We start from the raw sequence: 14,757 nt of genomic DNA, 5'->3' as shown, positions 1-14,757 counted from the left end.
TGTAACACTTCATATTAACATGTAAGCTGCGTGAGTATAAAATCCCTTATACCATACTAGTTATCGCCCGCGACAATGTCCGTGCGAACACCTTAATAGGAGTCTGAAAGAATGGATAGCAGCCGATTATAAGACCTACTGAATATGCATATAACATTTACTAAATAAATCGGTCAAGCCGCTTTTGAGAAATATTGTAACTAACATTATGATTCTAGAATTTTATATATAAGATGATAAAATGATGATCATCACCGACTTTAAGGACGGCTGGTAACTAGTTTCTTTATGCATCAATTGTTAATTCATACTCGGTGCATATTTAACTCAATTAACCGAGTATATTCTGAATAAACATTTCTCATTGGTTTTGAGTCATAAAACTATCTTACTTTTTTTTTTTTTTTTTTACCTTATATTCCTAATAAGCACTTTGATGGTACTTGAAAGTAGTTTAGTATAACCCTTTACCAGACTGCCCTCTCACGCGTTACGGCGGGGCCACGGGAAACGCGTTAGCTTACTTCCGTGACCCCGCCTGCGTTTAGCCTTTACGGCCCTCGAAAACTAAGGCGTGGGGAGAAGGGCAGCAGCGAATTGCCGCCTCCTTCTCCCCACTCTTCTCTGCCGGAGCGGGGGCGCTAGGGGATCCCCTTCGCGCTCCCGCTCCCTCTCCTCCTTCTGCGACATGACCAATTCGCAGAAGGAGGAGACCGCGTTCCAAGACCTCTCACTTCCCAACATGGCGCGTACGACGCCGGGAAGTGAGAGGTCGCCGCCTATCGCCGCCACCAGGGTGCGGCGCTCACCATTCCAGTGAGGATACGGCGCAGCACACTTCGAGTGTGTGCTGCGCCGTATCCTCACTGGCGCCGCACCCGTGGCAGCGCATCGTCGCCTCCCTTCCGATCCGACACAGGTACCGTCCGAAACAACCATGTCCGGACAGCACCTGTGTCAGACGGAAGGTGAGGGAGCCGTGGCTCCTCCCACACCATTCCGGGAGCAGTGGGCATATGGCCTCTATAGTGCGCACGCCATATTTGGCGTGCGCTAGGCCTCTCGCCCACCGCTCCACGGTCGTCACTCTCCTCGCCTCCCGGGCGCGGGAGATCTCCTCTGGAGCCGGGGCTTCGCCCCGGGCTCTTTGTGTGGCCCGCGCCCAATAGGCTTCGGCCAGCACTCCCGCCTCGATTTCCCACGGAGGGGTGCCGGCCAAAACGCAGGCCGCCGCGTGGCCTACCGTTCGGTAGGCCCGGCACGCACGCGCCGCAACAATGCGTTGCGGCCTGCGGAGGAGGGCCCTGTTCGGTGCATTTAGGGCGCGAGCCCATATCGGTGCACCGTACAGGGCCATACTCTTGACGACCGTGGTGTACAGCATCCTCGCATGTACACCCGGACCGCTGAGGTTAGGGAGGAGCCTCGCCAGGGCTGAGGCCGCGCCCACAAGCCGGGGGGTCAGCGCTCGGAAGTGGTCACCGAAGCGCCAACCCCCGTCGAGGACAAGACCCAGATATTTTATCCGGGCCTTGACCCCGACTTCCTCTCCGTTGACCCGGAGGGTGGCCCCCGCAGGTACCCTCCACCGAGGCCCTTTAAAACAGAGGGCCTCGGTCTTGCTGAGGGCCACTCGGAGGCCTAGTGCCTCGATCCTCCGGGTCAATAATGTGGCTCCGGCCTCAGCCCTTCTCACTAGACGGCTCCAGGTGGTGTCCCGGACGGCAACCAGCGTGTCATCTGCGTAGCAGATGACCGCCATCCGGGACAGCACCTCTCCGCGGATGGCCCAGTCATACCCGATGTTCCATAGCAGGGGCCCTAGTACGGACCCCTGTGGAACACCGGAGGCCATCCGCCTTTCCTCTCTCCCGGTTCTCCCCATGTAGGACACCACCCGCCCTTGCAGGTAGTGTCCTACGACTCTCCGCAGGTAGAGGGGCACTCCGTGATACCGGAGCGCCTCCTCTATTACCGCAAAGGGGAGTTTAGTATAACCCTGCGTCAACCTTACAAACCGTGACTATCCCCGCGCTCGGAAATGGCAACACATGGTTATTGGTCATTATAGACTGGATTAGCCGAGTTGGGCCGCGTCGTCCTCCGGTGACAACAGCCTTACCAGAGGATGGAGCTAAAATGCCACGTCCTGTTGTAGTACGTTTTCTTCGCCGAACAAAACGGGATCTCTTCCTAAAGGCAATAAAATCAAGACGGAACTTGAGTAGTTCCGACCTCGATATATCTGGCTCATCAAAACGTATATTTTTTAATGAGAGACTGACTAAAGAAAATAGAGCTTTATTTCGAGACGCCCGTCTTAGAGCTAAACAACACGGCTATAACTTCTGCTGGTGTATACATGGTGCCATATACGTCCGACAACGCGAAGGGAAACCGGCGATACTTATACGATCCCACAAAGACCTGGAAAATCTTATTCATAAGTCTGTGTCTACTGATTCTTGTTAGATATATATTTTGTTCAACTATCTATAATGAACATAAAGAGATAAACCTGAGTAATATATCCGACAGTGATTTAAAGAATACTTTTACCGACAAACTAGGTTCAGACCTAGACTCCATAAATCCTCAATGTCAAACTGTGTCTGACTGTACTAGAATTAGAGAATTTGTTGTACCGGACCATAATTTTAAAATTTTTTCAATAAATATAAGAAGCATCCATAAAAACTTTGATATCTTACAAGTCGCCCTAAAAAATATAAATGTCCCTTTCGATATGTTAGTCTTGACTGAATGTTGGCTCCATGACTCACTTATTGTTCCACAATTGCCGGGTTATAATTCGTACCAAACAGAAAAATGTTTAAACCAAAATAGTGGAGTGGTTATATATGTAAAAGATACTTTGAATGCAATAGCTTTAGAACCATCAATAGATGATGCAGTCTGCTTAGCGATAACCGTTCCCAAAATAATTCACGTACTCGGCATATACCGATCCCCATCTATTAAAATCATCGACCCTTTTCTCACTTCCCTAGAATCATATATTAATGAAACTGATCGAAACAATATACCGTTTGTTATTGTTGGTGACATAAACCTAAACATACTGAGTACCTCAAACAATCTAAAGAGCTTAGAATACCAGTGTTTTATGGCAGAACGTGGTTTTCTCCCAGCTATAACGGAACCCACACGTGAGCTTTCATGTCTTGATCATATTTATGTTAAAGGGGTTAGTTATCAAAACGTAGTTGGTGTAGTATGTCAAAGTGATATAACAGACCATTATCCAGTAATAGCTGGCCTGAGGATACAAAAACCAAGACACCATTGTGTAAATCGTTTAGTTATCAAAAGGGACTTTGTTGCAATTAAGAAAGCTCTAAGTGAAGTCGACTGGTCTGTCGTTTGTGATATAAACGATGTTAATAAAGCAAATGAAATCTTCAATTGTATATTTACGGATATTGTTAATAGACATTCGAAGGAAATTAAAATAAGCAGAAGCAAACAAAACTTGAAGCCCTGGATAACTCCAGGACTATTGAAGTGTATGCGAGTTCGTGACCAACTACACTTAAACTCTAAAAAAGACCCCGACAATAAAATACTTAAGATTACCTGTGTACGTTACCATAATTTTCTCACAACCCTATTACGTAAGATAAAACAAGAGCATCAAGAAAGGGAACTGACCACAAACCTAAAGAATCCGCGAAAACTTTGGAAATCTATAAAAGACATTTGCAATATTACTAGTCAAAATAAAACTGCGAGAGAATTACTTACACTACATAACTGCCAAAGCATGCAACAGTCCGCTGATTGGACGAATATTCATTTCGCGACAGTTGGCAAAAAATTAGCTGATAAAATCCTCTCAAATCTGGGTAAAAGTGAGATGGATCTTATGAAAGAAGTTAAAGTGCGAAACGCACCAGCAAATTCATTTTTCATTGTTCCAACAGATCACGAGGAAGTTGAAAAGCTGATTATAAATTTAGAAAATGGTAAAGCTCCCGGCATGGATGGTTTTGGAAACTCATTAATAAAGTGTATCAGAAATGAGATTATGATACCACTAACTCATATTCTAAATTTAAGCCTCTCAAGTGGCATCTTTCCACATGACTGGAAAATTGCTTCGGTATGCCCAATTTATAAAAGTGGACCAAGGGATACCGTGGAAAACTACAGGCCGATCTCACTGTTAGGAACCTTCTCTAAAATTCTTGAAAAACTTATGAATAAACGTCTTGTTGGCTATCTTGAGTCCCAAAATTTAATTTCTGACCACCAATTCGGTTTCCGTAAAGGCAAAAGTACTGAAGATGCAGTCACCTTACTTACCAAAACAGTCTCATCACACCTTGATAAAAAGCAATGTTGTGTCAGCGTATTTCTAGACTTGGCAAAAGCCTTCGACACTGTCTCTGTCCCCATACTTTTACAAAAACTGGAGAACGCTGGAATTCGTGGAACTGCTTTAAATTGGTTTAAAAGCTACCTAACACAACGGAGACAGCGTGTAAAGATAGACAGCATTACTAGCTCGGAACATTCTATAAATTTCGGCGTTCCTCAAGGCAGTATCTTGGGTCCGACTCTGTTTCTCCTCTACATCAACAATATTCACGAGCTCCCCTTAACAAATGCCAAGATTATTTGCTACGCCGATGATACGGCAGTGGTTTTCCACGGACCCTCCTGGACCTCTGCCTGTAATGTTGCTGAACGAGGCATGATACTTATTTCGCAATGGCTTGAGCAGAATCTTCTGACTCTGAACAAGCAGAAGACTGAATATGTATGTTTCCATAAGTCAGCGGCCTCAGCACCAGATGAAACCTCTATCAAAATCCATTATTCATGTCCTGGAGGAGTTTGCTCATGTGAGTCGCTTAAGCGTACGAAGTGCCTCAGATATTTAGGAGTTCATATTGATGAAAACCTTTCATTTAAATTCCATATAGAGGCTCTCTCGTCAAGAGTCAGAAAGATTATATCAGTAATGAGAAGTGTTAGAGATGTAGCAAATCGGGAAACCCTCAAATCAATTTACTACGCATTGTGCCAGTCAATAATAACATATTGTATAACATGCTGGGGGAGTGCTGCCAAAACCTTTATGATCCAAGTCGAGAGAGCACAAAGATCAGTCCTCAAAACCATGCTTAGGAAGCCATATAAATATTCTACAGACAAATTGTACAAAGAAGCTGACGTTCTTAGCGTAAGAAAGCTTTATGTTTTAAAAAGCACGCTGTTGACGCACCGCAAAATATTATCTGCCCCTGATGACTACAAATATCTACAAGATAAAAGGGTCTACAGAGTAAATATGCCAGTGGTGAATAGTGCCTTCGCGCAACGCCACGGTCTCTTTGCCAAGGCGTTTACATATAACAGAGTGGCGATGCACTGTAACATTAAAAATAAGAAAATCTACGAGGTAAAAAATATCGTGTCAAACTGGCTTGCTTCGTTGTCCTACGGCGAACTCGAGAATAATCTGGATTTAAATAGGCTAAACTAATAATGTGATAACTCATCTGTACCTTATATAATCCTCACGACACAGGCTTAGCCTAGTGTGAGGGTTATAGGAAATAGAAATATTAGAAATAAGTAAACTTTGTTAATCTTATCGCCAAATCTAAGCTGTAAATAATTTTTGTCAATAAATCTTTTTCATTTTTTTTTTTTTTTTTTTTTTTCATTGTAAATTTATTATGTGTAGGCTTGCAAATGCAACCTTGACCTATATATAGTAGTGTAAGTATTTTATATCAAGGGCAATGTGGCGATACATACTTATTGGTGAACCATAACAAGTACATTGATGACTATGATATCAATTAGTCCCAGAATAATTGTTTAAACACATGTTTGCTTAAATAGTGTCTCGTTGTCTTTTTTTTTGTCAGAAAAGGTATTTTACGTTTGAATATAATTATTTGATTAAAAACACTGAGGTTGCAGTCGATCGACGTTTCATCTGACATAAGCAAATTTTTAACACAATTTGCTATATTATTTGCGCCTCAGCAAATTACCACGCAAAGTACTTATATAATCTTAACCAATTACTCCATAAAGCAACTTATTTATTTATTTTCATTTCTACATTATACTCCCACTACAGCTATAATGAAATAACTAATTTATAAGGTTTCTGCGATACTAAATTCTTTCAACTAATTAGTCATTTGTTGGGTCTTTAACAAACGCCCATAATAACTACCCCCGAATATATTTCATGAGCAGTTATTACACGATTACAATATTATAAAGCAATTATTGCTGTGCACATGTATTATTAATATTACGACGCTAAACTTGGTCTAACATTATTTTTAATTGACCGAGGTGTTAGGTAATGTGTAAGGTACTTACCTCGACAATTCTGGTTGACGTCGTCTTGCTTGCCTTATGGAATCTGCGACTGTACCTTGGACGCCGTTCGTTTTACTCGAAGGACCAACATGTACATCCTAAATCGGCCCCGGGTAGGGGACTGACTGCGGATATACAGCAACTCGCACGGGAGGTGCACCGGCAATAATCAACGGTGCACCCCCAATGCAGAGCACGGGGAAATAAAACCACCTAATGCTGGTAACGGAAGAGATTTATTTGATGTGTATTTCGCCTTATATATGGTCTTAGATGCCTGACCAAGCATGAGCATTTACACGATCTTCATAGGTGTGTGTGTGTGTTACGTGCGCCCCAATCTTTTAGACTTCCTGCTACATATCACGTATGCTCTACATATTTTTATCGTTGCTGTGGAATCTTCTGTTACTATGGGCAGGCTCTGCTCTAGCCATGGTCGTTGATACGAACAAGATGAATTGTTAAAGGATCCTGTTACTGGAGTAAGACTCGGTCCAGAAGAATCTGCGGCACTGCTGGGCGAAACCTTTTTCCCTACGGATCTGGTCACTACAGATGCTATCGAACATGGTCACACTCGGGCAATGGCGCAAACCTTAACTTCCAAACACGACACTGTGATCGGATCTCCAACTATAAAGTACACCACAGAGGAGATAATATCAATATTATCTGATATGAACCCAAAAAAGGCGCCCGGCTATGATGGATTTACGGCAGATATATGTAAAAATGCTTTTCTATCTAACGTAGAAACCTTTACTGCGCTGTATAATGCCTGTCTCAGGATCGAGCATTTTCCCACTATCTGGAGAAGAGCTATAATTAAAGTTATTCCGAAACCTGGCAAAGAAGACTATAGTGTTCCCAAGTCATATAGACCTATCGGTTTGCTTCCCATCTTAGGAAAAGTTCTCGAGAAACTTTTTTCCCAACGGATAACTTGGACCCTGGGTTCTACCGGTGCTCTAAGTATAAGACAATATGGGTTTACACAACAAAGGAGCACCGAAGACGCCTTGTACGACCTAGTATCCAAAATTAAAGACGGTATCCAAGAGCGTAAGATGATGGTTGTGGCCGCTATGGATATTGAAGGTGCATTTGACAACGCTTGGTGGCCGGCGGTGATAACTGAACTTGCAGCTAAAAAGATAGATAATGCTACAATATGCTTAGTAGGAAGTTACTTGTCAGATCGCACGGTAGAGGTAAGGTATGCAGGGGCCCGTGATTTTAGATCCACAAGTAAAGGGGGTCCACTTGTGGGCCTCTCTTTTGGAATATCCAGCTTGACCCTTTATTCCAGGCGGCTGACAAACTCGAGGCACACATCCAGGCTTTTGCCGATGATATTGTTATTGTCGCCACTGCATCTACAACACATCAAATTGAAAAAATTGTAACCGACGCCTTTAACGAAATATCAAAGTGGGGAAACTCTTTTAAAATGCGCTTTGCCGCCCACAAAACTCAGGTTATGCTCGTTACCAGGAAAAAATCGAGATTTCTGGCACCTAGAATAATCTTTCAAGGCACACAACTAGAGTTCTCTGATTCCATTAAAATACTAGGTCTAACTATTGAAAAAAAATTAAATTTTGGCAAACATATTGCGTCACGGCAAGAAAAGGCAATAAAACTATTTAAATCAATCTCTAGAGCGGCTAGCGCACATTGGGGACTCAATAGTAATGTTTTAAGAATTACGTACCGTGCTGTGATCGAACCAATCGTTCTCTATGCTGCTAATGTCTGGGCTACGGCGTCTCTTAGCAAAGCCAATTGTAAGCGACTGGATAGTATTGCAAGGAACTTCGCCATACGGATCTGTAAGGGGCATCGCACTCTCTCAACTATCGCGTCCCTTATCCTGGCCGGGATCCTTCCCCTTGATCTTCGAGCAAAAGAGCGACTTATCCTCTATGAGGTCAAAAGAGGAAAAGAACTTCCCGAATTGCCTGGACGAACCGCTGACAGCGATATAGATCCGCGCCGACTTCCACATCCAGGCTTGCGACGGCACAGAATTTTCGACATAATATCCACAGCAGAAGATCTAGCTAGGCTACCAAAAACGAGATGGCAAGTATTCACTGATGGAAGCAGACTGGATGGGAGAGTCGGAGCGGCTGCTTCATTCTGGAAGGAAGGGACTGAGAAGCGTTACGCAACAATAAAACTATCCAACTTTTGTAGTGTCTTTCAAGCAGAATTAGCAGCAATAAAACAAGCCCTGCAATTAATATTGCATAAACACAAAAGTTATGAAGAGGTCACCTTATTGAGCGACTCTAGATCTGCCCTACAAACCATATGTGACCCTACTTCCTTGCATCCCCTTGCTGCAGAAGTGCGCGAACATCTAGCTACATTAGAAAGTAAGGGTATCAAAATTGATTTCGCCTGGATCAAAGCCCATCAGGGCCTCTGTGGCAATGAGCGAGCAGATGAACTGGCTAAAAAAGCCGCATTAACATCAAAAAAATCACCTGCGTATGATAAATTCCCTATATCCTACGCAAAACGTTTAATTAGAGAAGCCACTGTGAGGGAATGGCAGAAGCGCTATGCGGACTACAACCCCAACAGCCCTATAAAAATGTTTTTTAATAGCGTACAGGCGGCGCATCGAGTATTTAAAAATTATGAGCACTGTAACATAGGTACCCAGCTTTTTACTGGCCATGGTGGCATTAGATCGTACTTACATAAATATAGATTAGCAGTCAACCCTTCATGTTTATGTGACAATATTACTCATGAAACGATAGAACACATACTAATTGATTGTCCTAGATATGGAAGACAACGTCACGATTATGAAAAAAGATGGCTCAGCCTATAACAAAAAATAACATAGCTACAATAATGGAAAAAGAAAAACTGAGGGCTATATTCCTAGACTATGGATTAAAAATAATGCGGAAGGCTGCTAAGGCTAATGGATCAACAGTTGCTTGAGGAAAAATTCTAGTATAAACAGGAAAATTAATTCGACACAAGTATATTACTAAGAATATATTCACATACAAAATTATGCTATAATGATTATAATTATTGAAATTGAATTAATGAATAACATTGATTATATAATTATTGCATGAAATTATTTATATACTCGTACTTAGGACAACCCCTGCACTGAGTCTTTTGTGTAAAGACCATCATGTGACGGGTGAATGTATTGATTATAATATGTTATTGGAACGAAATTCCTTTTGTTATTATAGTATGTCAAATCAAGTAATTCCTTATAATATGATATTAATAATGATAAAAATGCATATGGAAGAGAAAAAAAAATCGTATTCACACACATATATTAGGTCCTTACATATGAAATTGGCGTTTTGTATGGGAGGAACAAAAAGTCGAATATTTTTTAATATAATATATTTAATTAATCAAAGTATGAACCATTATTTTCTATGCACTTTTGCCATCTCATAGGTAGTTCATTGATCCCTTTACTAAAAAAAACAGTCGGACGGGAATCAATAAAATCTTTGAAGGCGATTTGGACTGCCCCATCGGAGTTGAATTTTTTCCCTTGCAAGAAGTTATCCAAATTTCGAAAAAAATGGTAATCTGTTGGAGCAAGGTCCGGGGAGTACGGAGGATTTCTTAGACTTTCCAATTGAAGCTCTTCTAATTTAGTAGCCGTCTGTTGCGCAGTGTGTGGTCTAGCGTTGTCGTGAAGCAGCAGTGGCGTGGAGCGATTGACCAGCCTAGGTTGTTTAGCCGCTAGCTTTTCCATCATGGTTTGCAATTGCTGACAATAGACATCAGCCGTAATAGTCTGGCCAGATTTGAGAAAACTGTAATGAACAATACCGGCACTAGTCCACCAAACGCTTACAAGTAACTTTTTTGGGGTTAATTTTCGCTTGGGGCAGGATTTGGCTGGCTGGCCAGGATCCAACCATTGCGCTGAGCGCTTCCGATTATCGTAAAGAACCCATTTTTCATCACAGGTAATGATTCGGTTTAAAATACCTTCATTATTGTGCCGGTTTAGTAATGTAACGCAACAGTCGACGCGCGTTTGCCGGTTTGCTTCAGTCAATTCGTGAGGTACCCACCTTTCAAGCTTTTTAATCTTCCCAATTTGCTTCAAGTGAATTAAAACAGTTTTATCACTAACATCGCAGCCTGCAGCTAACTCGGACGTGGTTTGAGATGGATCCGCTTCCACAATAGCCTTCAACTCTTCATTATCAACTTGAGTCTCAGGCCGTCCACGGGGCTTGATCTGAAGATCGAAAGAACAATGGCAGCCGCCCATACATCAAAATAGTTGAGGCTAAATATTAGCGTCTAAGCATGAAAAATATCTTAAAACGATAAGAATTAGTTGCGGAGCAAATATCTGAAAGAATTTCGGCCCGGGGAAGCCGCAAAAAATAGATATTTTGATTTTAATTTTTCGTTTTTTAAGGTTACGTCATAATGACAGCTTGAGAAAATTCGCAATGAAGGTTGTTATTTAAGTAAATATCTAGTACGTGATTTTATTTTGTATATTAAATCAGAACTGTATCGTTATAAATCAGGCAGAAGGTGGTTACGAGTAGTTATGTGGCTGATTTCGAAAAATATAAGAGTACCACTAGCTGTCACGCGGCATGTTGGTACTCTTTGCTACGAGCGCCACACGAACTCAACCGACACAAGGCGGAGTATTTGTGACGTGCGTGACATTTTAAATGTTGCCATAACCATAAAAGCGAATAGTTACAACATAGTGCGGTTTGCATTCATTTAAAAATGCCTGAAGCCCAAAGAACTATCTTTTTCACTAAGTATACATCTAATATAAATAATAAGTATCTATTTGAAAGTAAGTATTGGAATATCATACATAATAATAATTTCTAATTCGTACACTTTGCTAAATATAATTCCGAAAATACGGCATTCTTTAAATGGTGGGAACACTTTAATGGGTGATAATACGATTAGTCAATATACATTCTTTAATTTATTATAATGTTTCTATAGCTGTACAAATTTGAATTTGGAATTCCTTACCAAAGAGGAGAAATTCGTGATTAAAGTGGCCAGTACGAAAAACGCCAATTTCATATGTAAGGACCTAATATATTAGGCTAGCTATAGACTCATGTATTTGTGGTTCGATGACCGTCATTCATTTGTTTTTTTTTCTTCTGTTTTTTTCTGTTTGCGTCACTCATTTTACAAAATGGAAAACTTAAAATATCGCATTATTTACGAGTACGAGTTCCGCCGTGGCACTAGTGCTGCGGAAACGACTCGAAGGGTGAATGATGTGTATGGCGGTCGTGTTGCAAAAGAAAACACAGTTCGTTTTTGGTCCCAACGTTTTCGTTCTGGAAATTTCGATCTGCAGAATAAGCCCCGTGGACGGCCTGAGACTCAAGTTGATAATGAAGAGTTGAAGGCTATTGTGGAAGCGGATCCATCGCAAACCACGTCCGAGTTAGCTGCAGGCTGCGATGTTAGTGATAAAACTGTTTTATTTCACTTGAAGCAAATTGGGAAGATTAAAAAGCTTGAAAGGTGGGTACCTCACGAATTGACTGAAGCAAACCGGCAAACGCGCGTCGACTGTTTCGTTACATTACTAAACCGGCACAATAATGAAGGTATTTTAAACCGAATCACTACCTGTGATGAAAAATGGGTTCTTTACGATAATCGGAAGCGCTCAGCGCAATGGTTGGATCCTGGCCAGCCAGCCAAATCCTGCCCCAAGCGAAAATTAACCCCAAAAAAGTTACTTGTAAGCGTTTGGTGGACTAGTGCCGGTATTGTTCATTACAGTTTTCTCAAATCTGGCCAGACTATTACGGCTGATGTCTATTGTCAGCAATTGCAAACCATGATGGAAAAGCTAGCGGCTAAGCAACCTAGGCTGGTCAATCGCTCCACGCCACTGCTGCTTCACGACAACGCTAGACCACACACTGCGCAACAGACGGCTACTAAATTAGAAGAGCTTCAATTGGAAAGTCTAAGACATCCTCCGTACTCCCCGGACTTTGCTCCAACAGATTACCATTTTTTTCGAAATTTGGATAACTTCTTGCAAGGGAAAAAATTCAACTCCGATGGGGCAGTCCAAATCGCCTTCAAAGATTTTATTGATTCCCGTCCGACTGGTTTTTTTAGTAAAGGGATCAATGAACTACCTATGAGATGGCAAAAGTGCATAGAAAATAATGGTTCATACTTTGATTAATTAAATATATTATATTAAAAAATATTCGACTTTTTGTTCTTCCCATACAAAACGCCAATTTCATATGTAAGGACCTAATATACACTCAGCGGCACAATTAACCGCCCACCTTGATTTTTTACAATTTTGGTGGAAAAAAAAAAATTATGGCCTTACTTGTGAATGTTATTTTATAACGTATGTATATTGAAGTAAAATGAAAGATAATATTGATTTAATTATTACGTTTATTTATAAAAAAGTCTGAAAAACACTTTGACCGTAAATTAACAAATGTGATGAAATGGCTTAAAAATAAAAAATCTGCTGAATAAATGAATTCTAATAGCGCGTATTTCCACCTATAGCCTTCATGACTTCCATCAAACGGTTTGGCATGCTGTCGATGACATCTTTGATCTGTTTTTGTGGAATGTTCTGCCACTCCTCAATCACGGATTGTTTTAATTCATCTATGGTGGTTGGAACTGGTATGCGGCTTCGAACACGTCTTTTTAAATTGTCCCATATGTGTTCAATAGGATTTAAATCTGGGCTCCGGGATGGCCATGTTAATTTTCGAATGCCGACGGTATCCAGGTACGCGGTAACAACTCTAGCAACGTGGGGGCGAGCGTTGTCCTGCATTAATAAAAAATCTTCGCCAATAAATGGAGCAAATGGCATTACATGAGGTTCCAACACTTCTGTTACATACCTCTGAGCATTTATTCCACCTCTTTCGTAGATAACCAAGTCGGTGCGTGCTTCGTAAGTAATGCCGCCCCATATCATGATAGAGCCACCTTGGTAACCTACTGTTTCCACAACAGTACATGGTGCAAACCTTTCATTCTTGCGTCTGTATACACGCTGGCGACCGTCAGGACCGTGCAAGCATATTCTTGTCTCGTCAGTAAACATAACATTCTTCCATTGTTCCATATTCCATTCGGCGTGCTCTCGGGAAAAACGAAGTCTTTCTCTCCGGTGGCCTACGAGCAATTGTGGCACTCGAGATGGTCGAAAAGCTCCAAGGACATTCTCTCCTAGTCTTCTTCTCACTGTTCTTTCACTCACTTGAATATTGCGAACCTCACGAAGTTGGTTTCGTGCCGCAACAGTTGTAGTAAACCGATTTCTTAGAACATTGATCACAAGAAATCGGTCGTCACGAGCGGAGGTGCATCTGTTTCGGCCCTGTCCTGGTCTTCGCTCATAAGAGCCAGTTTCCCGAAACCGTTTCACTGCATCCCTTAAGGTGGTACGTGCGACACCAAGCTTCCGCGCCACGTAACGCTGACTAAACCCTTCGTCGATAAGAGCGACGGCTCTCGCCACTGAATTAGCATCAAATGGCATGTTTGTGATGTCCAAACACTAGCTTTAAGTTACGAAACCAAATCAAACTCAAATTGTTTACTTTTAATGCCACTGAAGCAATGTAATCAGTGTGGCAAAGTTAACGATAATGAGATGAAGTTCGATATTTATCCTATTCACAACTTATGAGTAAAAAAAACAAAGTTAAGTGGTTAGTTTGTAATTTTTTCGTCACTACATTTCTTTCACACTTGACTTATTTATGCCCAATAACTTACAACTGCGATAACATCAAAATTTGCCACTTTAAAAGGGTGGGCGGTTAATTGTGCCGCTAAGTGTATATATATATATACACAATACACATATATTTATTGAACCTACACAATACTGGTCCTTTGTTATAAAGGCTTACCATGTGCTGTTGGCCACTCACGTAACTATATTCGATTAGCGTTTGATTGGCACCACTCATTATAAAATTTTGAAATGGAGAAAAAAAAATAAAAAAAAACTAAAAAAAAAAAAAAAAATTAAAAAAAAAAAAAAAAATTTGATTAACTCTATTTAACGATAAATCATGTTAGATAACAAGGATGCTGCAAGAGCAATAGCAGCAGGAGCAACGGTAAAAAAAAAAAAAAAACTTATAGCCAGTACAAGGCCAGTAAAGTCTTGGAAATGTGAGAGTGTAGTTAGACCTAGGATGTAATTTTTTCTGAAAACTGTAATATGGTAATCCTTACTAATATTATAAATGCGAAAGTAACTCTGTCTGTCTGTCTGTCTCGCTTTCACGCCAAAACTACTGAACCGATTTGAATGAAATTTTGTACACAGATAGTCTAGAGCCT

Source organism: Papilio machaon, chromosome W (assembly GCF_912999745.1).
Source record: "Papilio machaon chromosome W, ilPapMach1.1, whole genome shotgun sequence".
Taxonomy (NCBI): domain Eukaryota; kingdom Metazoa; phylum Arthropoda; class Insecta; order Lepidoptera; family Papilionidae; genus Papilio; species Papilio machaon.
This window is presented reverse-complemented; position numbering follows the sequence as displayed.